This window comes from Lutra lutra, chromosome 17, assembly GCF_902655055.1.
Source record: "Lutra lutra chromosome 17, mLutLut1.2, whole genome shotgun sequence".
Classification (NCBI taxonomy): domain Eukaryota; kingdom Metazoa; phylum Chordata; class Mammalia; order Carnivora; family Mustelidae; genus Lutra; species Lutra lutra.
The window spans coordinates 50,537,184-50,547,267 of NC_062294.1; positions in this window are offsets into that span (position 1 = coordinate 50,537,184).

The following is a 10,084-nucleotide window of genomic DNA, read 5'->3' on the forward strand; positions in this document are numbered from 1 at the left end:
GACTTTGAACTTCTAACCTCCAGAACCATGAGACGCTGCACTTCTGTTGTCTCAAGCCACCTGGTTTGTGACTCTTTGTTTCAGAAGCCCTAGGAAACCAATCAGATAAGGAAAGAGGGGTGCGGGGTGGGGGGGTCACAAGGGGAACAGAGGTCAGAGGGGAGAGGAAGATGCTTTGCAGGTAGAGAGGCCCCGGCTGAGGAGGAAGGCAGGCACCTCCGGAAGCTGGAAAATGTTACCAGGTGCGTTCTCCCCCAGGGCTTCCAGAAGCAACACAGCCCTGCCAACAGCTAAAATAAGCTCCTTGCGACCCGTGTCCGATGGCTATGTTCCAGAGCTGCTAAGATCTTTCCTATGTGTTGGTTTAACCCACCAGATTTGTGGCGATGTGTCCCAGCAGCAGCAGGAAATGAACACAGCAGGCTGATGTGCAGGAGGGGAGGGGAGGTATGAGAGAGAGAAGTGTAGGGGTGAGTGTTATGGGGTTGAAGGGTGAGGAGGTATTAGGGCTTCGCCATGCATGAACCACGGAAAAGAAGGCGCAAGATGTGAAGGACGAAAGCCAGGGGCTGACACTTGTCACTTATTAGGGAGCACGGAGCTCCGACTTCTCAGGGAAGATCCCAGTGTCACCCCTGTGCTGATGGCTTTCCGTGTGGCCCTCCTGCCCTGACACCAAAGCCCCAAGTTCCAACCGGCCTTGGTTGCACTTACACGGGACCCATAGGTGGCAGGTTCCAAAGGTATAACCAGGAGACGTGAATGGAAAGACTAGGGACAGAGCATCTCCCAGTGTGATAGGATCCATGTGCTGGTTCGACTGTGAAAAGGGAAAATCCATGAGAGTGAGCCCTTGTCTGCCTTGCTCACCTCTGGGTTTGCAGAATCTAGAGCTGTGGGTCTCAAACTGGACAGTGATGCTAGGAGACATTCGGCAATGGGAGTGTTCTGGTGATCACAGCTGGGGTCAAGGGCAGAGCTACAGTCATCTAGCCAGGGGAGGCCAGGGACGATGCTTGGCGTACACACACACACACACACACACACACACTGAAGAATAATCCCGCCCTATGGCAGGCAGACCAACAGCCCCCACAGAAGTCAAATCCTCGTCCCCGGAACCTATGAATGTGTTAGGTAACATGGCAGAGGGGTACTGAGGTGGCTAACCAAATGAAGTCCTGCCAAATCAACTGACCTTAAGATATAGCGGTTACCCTAGATCCCCCAGTGTGCCAGTTTGTAATCTCAATGGGAGAACCAGATGGGAAGCATGGAAAGGGCGGGGGCTCACTGCTGTTGCCTTGTGCATGCCGGAAGGGATCACAGGCCAAGGAAAACATGTGGGCGTCTAGAAACTGGGAGAGACAAGGAGACATAACAGATTCTCCACTAGAGATCCCCCTGGAAAGAATACAGCCCTGCCGACACCTTGATCTTAGCTCATGAAGGCCCAAGCTTTAAAACTGGAAGGGAATTGGGGTTCTTGGGGCTCACTCGGTTAAACATCTTGCTCTGCCTTTGGCTCAAGGCATGATCCCAGGGTCCTAGGATCGAGCCCCACAGCGGGCTCTCTGCTCAGCGGGGTCGGGGGGTCTGCTTCTCCCTCTACCCCTCCCTCTGCTCGTGATCTCTCACTTTCTCTCTCAAATAAATATACAAAATCTTTAAAAATAAATAAATAATGAAAGTGGAAGAGAACAGATAAAATCTTTTTAAAAAATAAAAATAGGGGCACCTGGGTGGCTCAGTGGGTTAAGCCTCTGCCTTCGGCTCAGGTCATGATCCCGGGGTCCTGGGATCGAGCCCCGCATCAGGCTCTCTGCTCAGCAGGGAATCTGCTTCCTTTCCTCTCTCTCTGCCTGCCTCTCTGCCTGCTTGTGATCTCTCTCTGTCAAATAAATAAATAAAAATCTTAAAAAAAAATAAAAATAAAAATAAACAAAATAAAACTGGAAGAGAATATAGTCATCCCACCCCTTCTCTGTGGGGGACACATTCCAAGATCCCCCACCAGTGGATGCCAGACAAGATGGATAGTACCGAACCCCAGATATACTGTTCTCCTATCCATTCATACCTGTGATCAAGTTTAACTTATAAATTAGACACAGTAAGAGATGAACCACAATAACTAAAAATAAAGTAGGAAAATCATAACAATGTACTATAATAAACATCATGGGAATGTGGTCTCTCTCTCAAAATGTTTTATTGTACTGGATTCATTCTTCCGCTTTTGTGCATGGGTGTCCCAATAAAAACATATTTATGAACACTGAAGTGTGAATTTCATATAATTTTCACATCACAGGGGTGCCTGAGTGGCTCAGTCGGTTAAGCGTCTGCCTTTGGTTCAGGTCATGATCCCGGGGTCCTGGGACCAAGCCCCGCATTGGGCTCCCTGCTCAAAAGGGAGTCTGCTTCTCCCTCTCCTACTCCCCCTGCTCATGCGCTCTCTCTCTCTCTGTCTGTCTGAAATAAATAAGTAAGTAAGGTATTTAAAAAAATTTTTTTTCGGGCGCCTGGGTGGCTCAGTGGGTTAAGCCTCTGCCTTTGGCTCAGGTCATGATCCCAGGATCCTGGGATCGAGCCCCGCATCAGGCTCTCTGCTCAGCAGGGAGCCTGCTTCCTCCTCTCTCTCTGCCTGCCTCTCTGCCTACTTGCGATCTCTATCTGTCAAATAAATAAATAAAATCTTTAAAAAAATTTTTTTTCACGTCACAAAATATTCTTCTGGTTTTTTCCAACTACTTGAAAACAGACAGATCATTCTTAGTTCGTGGGCAGAGTGTGAAAGCAGGCAGCAAGGCGGACTTGGCCTGTGAGCTGTGGCTTTCTGACCGCCGACCTGACCTAGGATATTGAGTATTAGGAAAGCAGAGATCTTGCTTGTTATATCTTTTTTTTTTTTAATTAAGTTTTTTTTTTTAGTGGGGGAAGGGCAGAAAGAGAGAATCTCAAGCAGGCTCCCTGCCAAGCACGGAGCCTGACGTGGGGCTCGATCTCATGACCCTGAGACCACGACCTGAGTCAGACACTTAACTGACTGAGCTACCCAGGCACTGTACCCACCGCCACAACGTCTAATTAAGTTTTTAATTTTCATCCGGGTAGAGTTAACGCACAGGGTTATATTAGTTTCGGGTCCAGCGCCCTTCCTCCTCTTGTGATGATGCGAGTTGATAAAATGCCCCCGTGATGAGAGGAAGTGACGGACGATGATGTAGGTGCTGTGATGTCGCCTTACGCTGCTATTGACCTCTGACGGTACCGAGAAGGAGGACGGTCTGTTTCCGGGTAAGAGGGCACTGCTGTATATGGGTGTGGCTTCCAGCCGGCGAGTTTGTGGTCATTGTCACAGCAGCCCATGGGAAATTAATGTGGGCCCTAGATGTCAACAGAGTCAGGAGTGAGAAAGCTTGTCCTAGAGTAGCACGTGGCGCATAGGAGCCACTCAGAAATATGAGGAATGAATGAGTGAAGGAATGAATGAGTGAAGGAATGAATGAAGGAATGAAGGAAGGAAGGAAGGAAGGAATGAAGGAATGAGTGAAGAAATGGATGACTGAAGGAATGAGTGAAGAAATGAATGAGTGAAGGAATGACTGAAGGAATGAATGAGTGAAAGCTGGACCTGTACAAATGATTTCATTTTTGTGACAGAATAGTGTTTCCTAGCGGGTTCTTTAGCCAATGGCTTGCCGGGAAGAGGTGCCCTCCACCAACGTCATTTGTGTGCATCCCAGCTAGCATTTCATCTTTGACCTTGAGACTGAGGACACCACAAAGCTTGCCTTACGTGCTTGCTACAGGGAGAAGTGTTTAATTATTGTGTGGTTTTGACAGGAACTTGAACTTATTCCTCAGGCTCATAAGATTTAACGCCTGATGATATCATCATTAATCAGTTATAATAATTAACTCGCCGCGATCAGAAATGACAGAGAAGCTCCTGGAGTTGCATAAAGAACTGGAGCACTGTTCGCCAACCCTCCCCACGACCCCCACCCCTGCCCCGCGACGCCCGGACCTCAACTGCCAGTTTGTGTAAGGAAATGTGAACTTATGTTAAACCGGTTTCAGGTTCATTGTCAGGCTTTACTGAGATACAACTCCCATCCCAGAAAACCCACCCTTTGAACATGTACTACTCAATGGTTTGGGATAGAGTCACCAAGTAACACAACCACCGCCATCCGTCTGAGAACATTTTTTATCACCCAAAGCAGAAATGCCAAAGTCTTCCATCAGAAAGTGAATGCCCATGTTCATAGCAGTATTACACATGACGGCTGAAAGGCAGAAACAACCCAGATGCCCGTCAGTGGTACACATATAAGTAAAGCGTGGCCCATTCACACAATGGAATATTATTTGGCCTTAAAAAGGAACGACACACTGCTCCACACTACAAGTAGATGAATCTTGAAAACATTACACTAAGTCAAATAAGACAGACACACAGGAGCATCTGGGTGACTCAGTCAGGCAAGCGTCTGCCTTCAGTTTGGTTCATGATCTCGGGGTCCTGGGATCAAGCCCTGCATCGGGCTTCATGCCCAATGGGGAATCTGCTTCTCCTTCTCTCTCTGCCTCTCCCAGGGCTTGTGCTCCCTTTCTCTCTCTCCCTCTCAAATAAATTAAGTCTTTTTTTTTTTTTTTTCAAGAAAGAAGACAAGAGGGCGCCTGGGTGGCTCAGTGGGTTAAGCCGCTGCCTTCGGCTCAGGTCATGATCTCAGGGTCCTGGGATCGAGTCCCGCATCGGGCTCTCTGCTCAGCGGGGAGCCTGCTTCCCTCTCTCTCTCTCTCTCTGCCTGCCTCTCTGTCTACTTGTGATCTCTCTCTGTCAAATAAATAAATAAAATCTTTAAAAAAAAAAAAAGAAAGAAAGAAAGAAAGAAAACAAGACACCAAAGACCACATAATGCCGTATTCTACCTACATGAAATATCCAGACTAGGCAAATCCATAGAGACGGAAAGTAAATTAGGGCTTGCCAAGGGCTGTGGGAGGTGGGATGGGATGTAACGACTTCGTGGGCATAGACATTTTCGCTGGGAGTGAAGAGAATGTTCTAGAACGAGATAGCAGTGAAGGTTGTCCAACACTGTCCTGAAGGACACTGACCCCCGTATGCTTTGAAATGGTTAAAATGGTACGTTTGGTGTCCTGTGTACCCTAAAACAAAGAAACACTGTAGTAATTAGCAGCCACTCACCAATCACCCCCGTGCGGTCCTGCAATCCCACCCAATCACTAAACTACTTCCTGTCTTAACAGCAACTTCATTTTTAACCACAGGGCAGAGCCTGGTCCTTGGTAAGTTCTATCTAAGCTGGGGCTGCTGTTCTGGCCATGGTTAGCATTTGTCTTCTAACCAAAGGCACGCACACCTTCCAGGAGCTTTCAGCATGCGTGGTGGTTGGAGATGGAGGAATGCATGGGAAGTTAATGCAGGGGGTTTTGGAAGGACTGGTAGAGCAAGAGCAAGAAAAGGATGTGGTAGGGAGCATAAAAAGGGGAAGTGATTTCCAGAGGCCAGGAGCCACTGAAAAAGGTGAAACCACATCCCTTTTACCGCTGTCCCAGCCACTCAGCTGCAGTCGGGAGGTTACAGGGCTTCCCGCTTTAGGGATGTCTCCCAATCTTGAAATGAAAAAAATAAAATAGAGGGCAAAGGAAACTCATCTCTGAGCCATCTCTGACACACGATGCTGCAGCGTGTGTCTCTTTCTTGCAAGGGGAGGGCTCTGGAAAGGACTCCACTGGGATTTCCTCTAACTTGATCCCAGAACCCCAGCATCACAACCTGAGCTGAAGGCAGGCAGACGCTTAATCTGAGACTGAGGCACCCAGCCGCCCGCCTCCCACCTCATTCTATTCATGACAAACAAGTCAGTGTGGCCAGCCCATATTCAAGACTGTGGGGATAGTAGAATCTGCTTTCTTACACGAGGCCTGTAAAGAACCTGTGAGCATGTTCTAAATTGTCACAGGGAGGTAGGACTTTTACGACCACTTTACAGATGAGCAAACTGAGGCAGAGAGCGGTGAAGTAACTTGCCGGACGTCACACAGCCTGGGATTCACATCCCAAGCAGTGTGGCTCCAAGACCCACATCCTCTGGAATCTCCCATTACCTGGCACCCCTGCCCAGGGCCACGCTGGGCACAGCTCTTCTAAGGAACAGTGAGGACAGCGAGGAATGACTGCTCGGACAAGTCTATATACGGTTGAAAGAAAATGCTCAAAAGGCTGCCAGGGGGAATTGAGCTCCCCTGGCCTGCCTTTTTGCCTGTGATGTTAACCAGGAAATTCAGACCGAGCCCTCTAAAATGCAAGACTTCCGACTGTTAACAAAGGGAGTGTTACAAAGTGACGAAAAGGTCTTTTTAACAAAAATCATTTTTAAAAAGTAAAAAAGAGGTGACGAGGTTCTTTTTCCCCTGCAGCTCCACGCAGACATACTATTTTGCATAATCAAGCCCATCTTTTTAAAGAAGCTGCCTTGTAGGGTAAACAGACGGAGGACATTCCCGGGAATGGGCATCTTGTCTTCCCATGCGGTCCCCAGGCTTGAGTCCCCGGCCCCAACCTGGTCTGTTTCTTTAAGGCTGTCCTTGAAAGGACCATTTTGAACAAGAGAGTCTTGTGAAAGTCTCCTAGAAATTGTTGCTATCTCTTGAGAAAAATAACCTCCCAGAGAAGCCCATAATTCTGATTGGTTGTCTTCTTTGATCATTTGTTACCATGGTGATAACATCATCTTTCTATTATTAAAAGGAATAAATGCTTGTAGGGGGTTTTCCTCCCCCTTTCTCTCTCTCAGTCAGAAGAGGATCGTTGCATATTTCTCCCACAAACATAATGGAAATAAAAGCCTACGGTTCTGCTCGATTTCTTATTTTTGAGAGTCCGGAGTCATTGAAATAAACCGAAGCCTTCAGTCCCGAGCACAGTCCCATCTGCGCAGAAGGTGCGGCGAGCGGCGATCGTCCCTTCACCAGAGCGCCCACTGGTGGGAGATGAGAGAACAACAGGGCTGGCTCTCCTAGGACACCCCTTCCCTCCCTCCCTCTCTGGGCGGCTCACCACCACCACCCACCTGGCCAGGCTTGCGGTGGAGGGCGGGGGATGGCGGGGGGGGGGGGGGGGGCGTGGACAGAAATCCCTGGGGATTCTGCAGAGAGTAGGGGAATATTCCCTCCCGCCTTCAGCACCCACTACGGACATTTCCTGTATGCCAGGGATTGTGCTTTGTCCCCTAGGCCATCCTAACTGCACTTCCGGCAGGCGAGGACACCTAAAAACAGAGAGGTAAAGTCTCTGGCCCAAGGTCACACAGCCAGAAACTGAGGAGGAGCCATGAGTTATTTAAAGCCAGGTCTCAGGGCGTCTGGGTGGCTCAGTGCGTTAAGCCTCTCCCTTCGCCTCAGGTCATGATCTCAGGGTCCTGGGATCCAGCCCCCTGTTGGGCTCTCTGCTCAGCGGGGAGCCTGCTTTCCCCTCTCTCTCTGCCTGCCTCTCTGCCTACTTGTGATCTCTCTCTCTCTCTCTCTGTCAAATAAATAAATAAAATATTTAAAAAATAATAATAATAAAGGCAGGTCTTTCGGACTCTGGGCAGTTCCCTCAGCATAAACCAAGTGTGCTGGGACCCAGAAGGCTTCTAATGTTCTCTCAAGAGAGACTATCCAGTACTGACTGGGTTTGTCAGCAAGAGGCTCTCAACTATACATAATAGTCATGGTAAATCCTGGTGCGTAGTTACTGAACTCTTGCCCTGTGTGTGCTATGTTCTTGGCCAAGCGCTTCAGATGTGTAATCTCACTAAATCCTCCTGACAAATTTAGGGAGAATTATCATCAGTGTGTTGACTTCACAGGGGAGGAGCCAGAGGGTCAGAGAGGCCCAGCGAATTTTCCCATTTATCTTCTTTGGGGACTTTCTTCCAGTTATCTGCCGCAGCATACAAAGGTCCCCCAGAACCTGGTGGCTTACAGCAACCGCTAATTATTTTGCTCACAAACCCGCAGCTTGGAGGAGGGACGGTTCTCTGCTGCGGGAGCGGGGTCTCAAGGGGGCGTGGTCACGCTAGCTGTCTTCTGGGCGCTGGGCCGAGACACTGAGGGCTGGGGGCTTCACCTCCTCTCCACGTGGGGCCCTTCTCTCTGGCTCCTTGACATTCCTCGTTCCTCGCAGCATGGGCAGCTAGTTGCCAAGGGAACAAGACAGAAGCACGGGGCGCTTTTACAAGCGAACTCTTCTCTTCTACTTTGCTCCTCAAGGCGGTCCCCAAGGTCCGTGCAGGTTCCAGGGAAGGGCACCCAGACCCCACCTCTTAATGCCCGCATAGCAAGGCTCTGGAAGGGCATGTGGGATGAGCCACATAGGTGTGGCTGCCTTTGGAAAATAAAATCCTCCCTACTTTTTCTTTCTTTTTTTTTTTTTTTTTTTTTAAGATTTTATCTATTTACTTGACAGAGAGATCACAAGCAGGCAGAGAGGCAGGCAGAGAGAGAGAAGGAAGCAGGCTCCTCGCCGAGCAGAGAGCCCGATGCGGGGCTCGATGCGGGGCTCAATCCCAGGACTCCGAGATCATGATCCGAGCCGAAGACAGTGGCCCAACCCACTGAGCCACCCAGGCGCCCCCAAATCCTCCCTACTTTTAAAGGCTGCGCTGCGTAGGGGTGCCCGGCTGGCTCAGTGGGTGGAGTGTGCGGCTCCTGATCTTGGGGTCGTGAGTTCAAGTCCCACATTGGGTGTAGGGATGACTTAAAAGTAAAATCTTTAGGGGCGCCTGGGTGGCTCAGTCGGTTAAGCGGCTGCCTTCGGCTCCGGTCACGATTCCAGGTTCCTGGGATCGAGCCCTGCATCAGGCTCCCTGCTCAGCGGGGAGTCTGCTACTCCCTCTTCCTCTACCTGCTGCTCTGCCTACTTGTACTCTCTCTCTGTCAAATAAATAAATAAAATCTTTTTTTTTTTAAAGTGAAATCTTAAAAAAAAAATAAAAATAAAAATTTAGGGGCACCTGGGTGGCTCAGATGGTTAAATGTCTGCCTTCGACTCAGGTCATGATCCCGGGGTCCTGGGATTGGGTCCCACGTGGGGCTCCTGGCTCAGCAGGGAGCCTGCTTCCTCCTCTCTCTGCCTGCCTCTCTGCCTACTTGTGATCTCTGTCAAATAAATAGATAAATAATCTTTGGGAAGAAAAAAAAAAAAGAATCTAAGAACTGGGTGCACCTGAGTGGCCCAGCTGGGCAAGCATCTGATTCTTGATTTCAGCTCTGGTCATGATCTCAGAGTGGCCAGATCAAGCCTCATGTCAGGCTCTGCGCTCAGCACAGAGTCTGCTTGTCCCCCTCCCTCTGCTGGTGCTCTTTCTCTCTCAAATAAATACAGAAAATCTTTAAAAGAAAGAAAGAACCTAAGAGTTGTTTTGGGGACAGAATGTGTCATTTGGGGAGAGGGTATCTCTTCAGGGGAAGGTATTTAAGGATCCCTAGGCTGGACCTGCCTTTTATTGGGGGACTTACGAAAGACCACTGGAGAATCTGGAGGCAGAATGGCACCAAGCCCGAAGTCTCCGCCTTCGGGGCCAAACAGGCCAGTGTCCAGAATCCCAGCTTTGTCACAGTCTGTGTACACCCTTGGTCCATTGCAACCTCAGATTCCTCACTGGCAAAATGGGAATCAAAAGTATAACCAGTGTTGTGGGGGAGGGTCAGGTGAAGCCTGCAGAACCAGGCGTGTGGACCAGAGCAAGATCTGGAACAAGACCCAGAACTGGTGGGGCTGGCATCCTTAGCCCCGCTGTGGCTGGTCTCCATTTCCATTAGTGCCAGAGCCACTCCCTGCCCCTGTGAGCGCACAGGTTGCTCCATCTGGGTCACTCGGGCTCACGGTCCCCGTCCCCAATTACAACTGCCCACAAGCTGGGACTGGCACCATGTAAATGGAATAATTTCCATTAGTATAACCCAGAACACCACCTGCCCCACAGCGGGATGCACAGGGAGCTCACAGGGAGCTCACCGAGTACAGAGCGGATCTCTCCAGAGAGCAGGTGCCTGTGACACT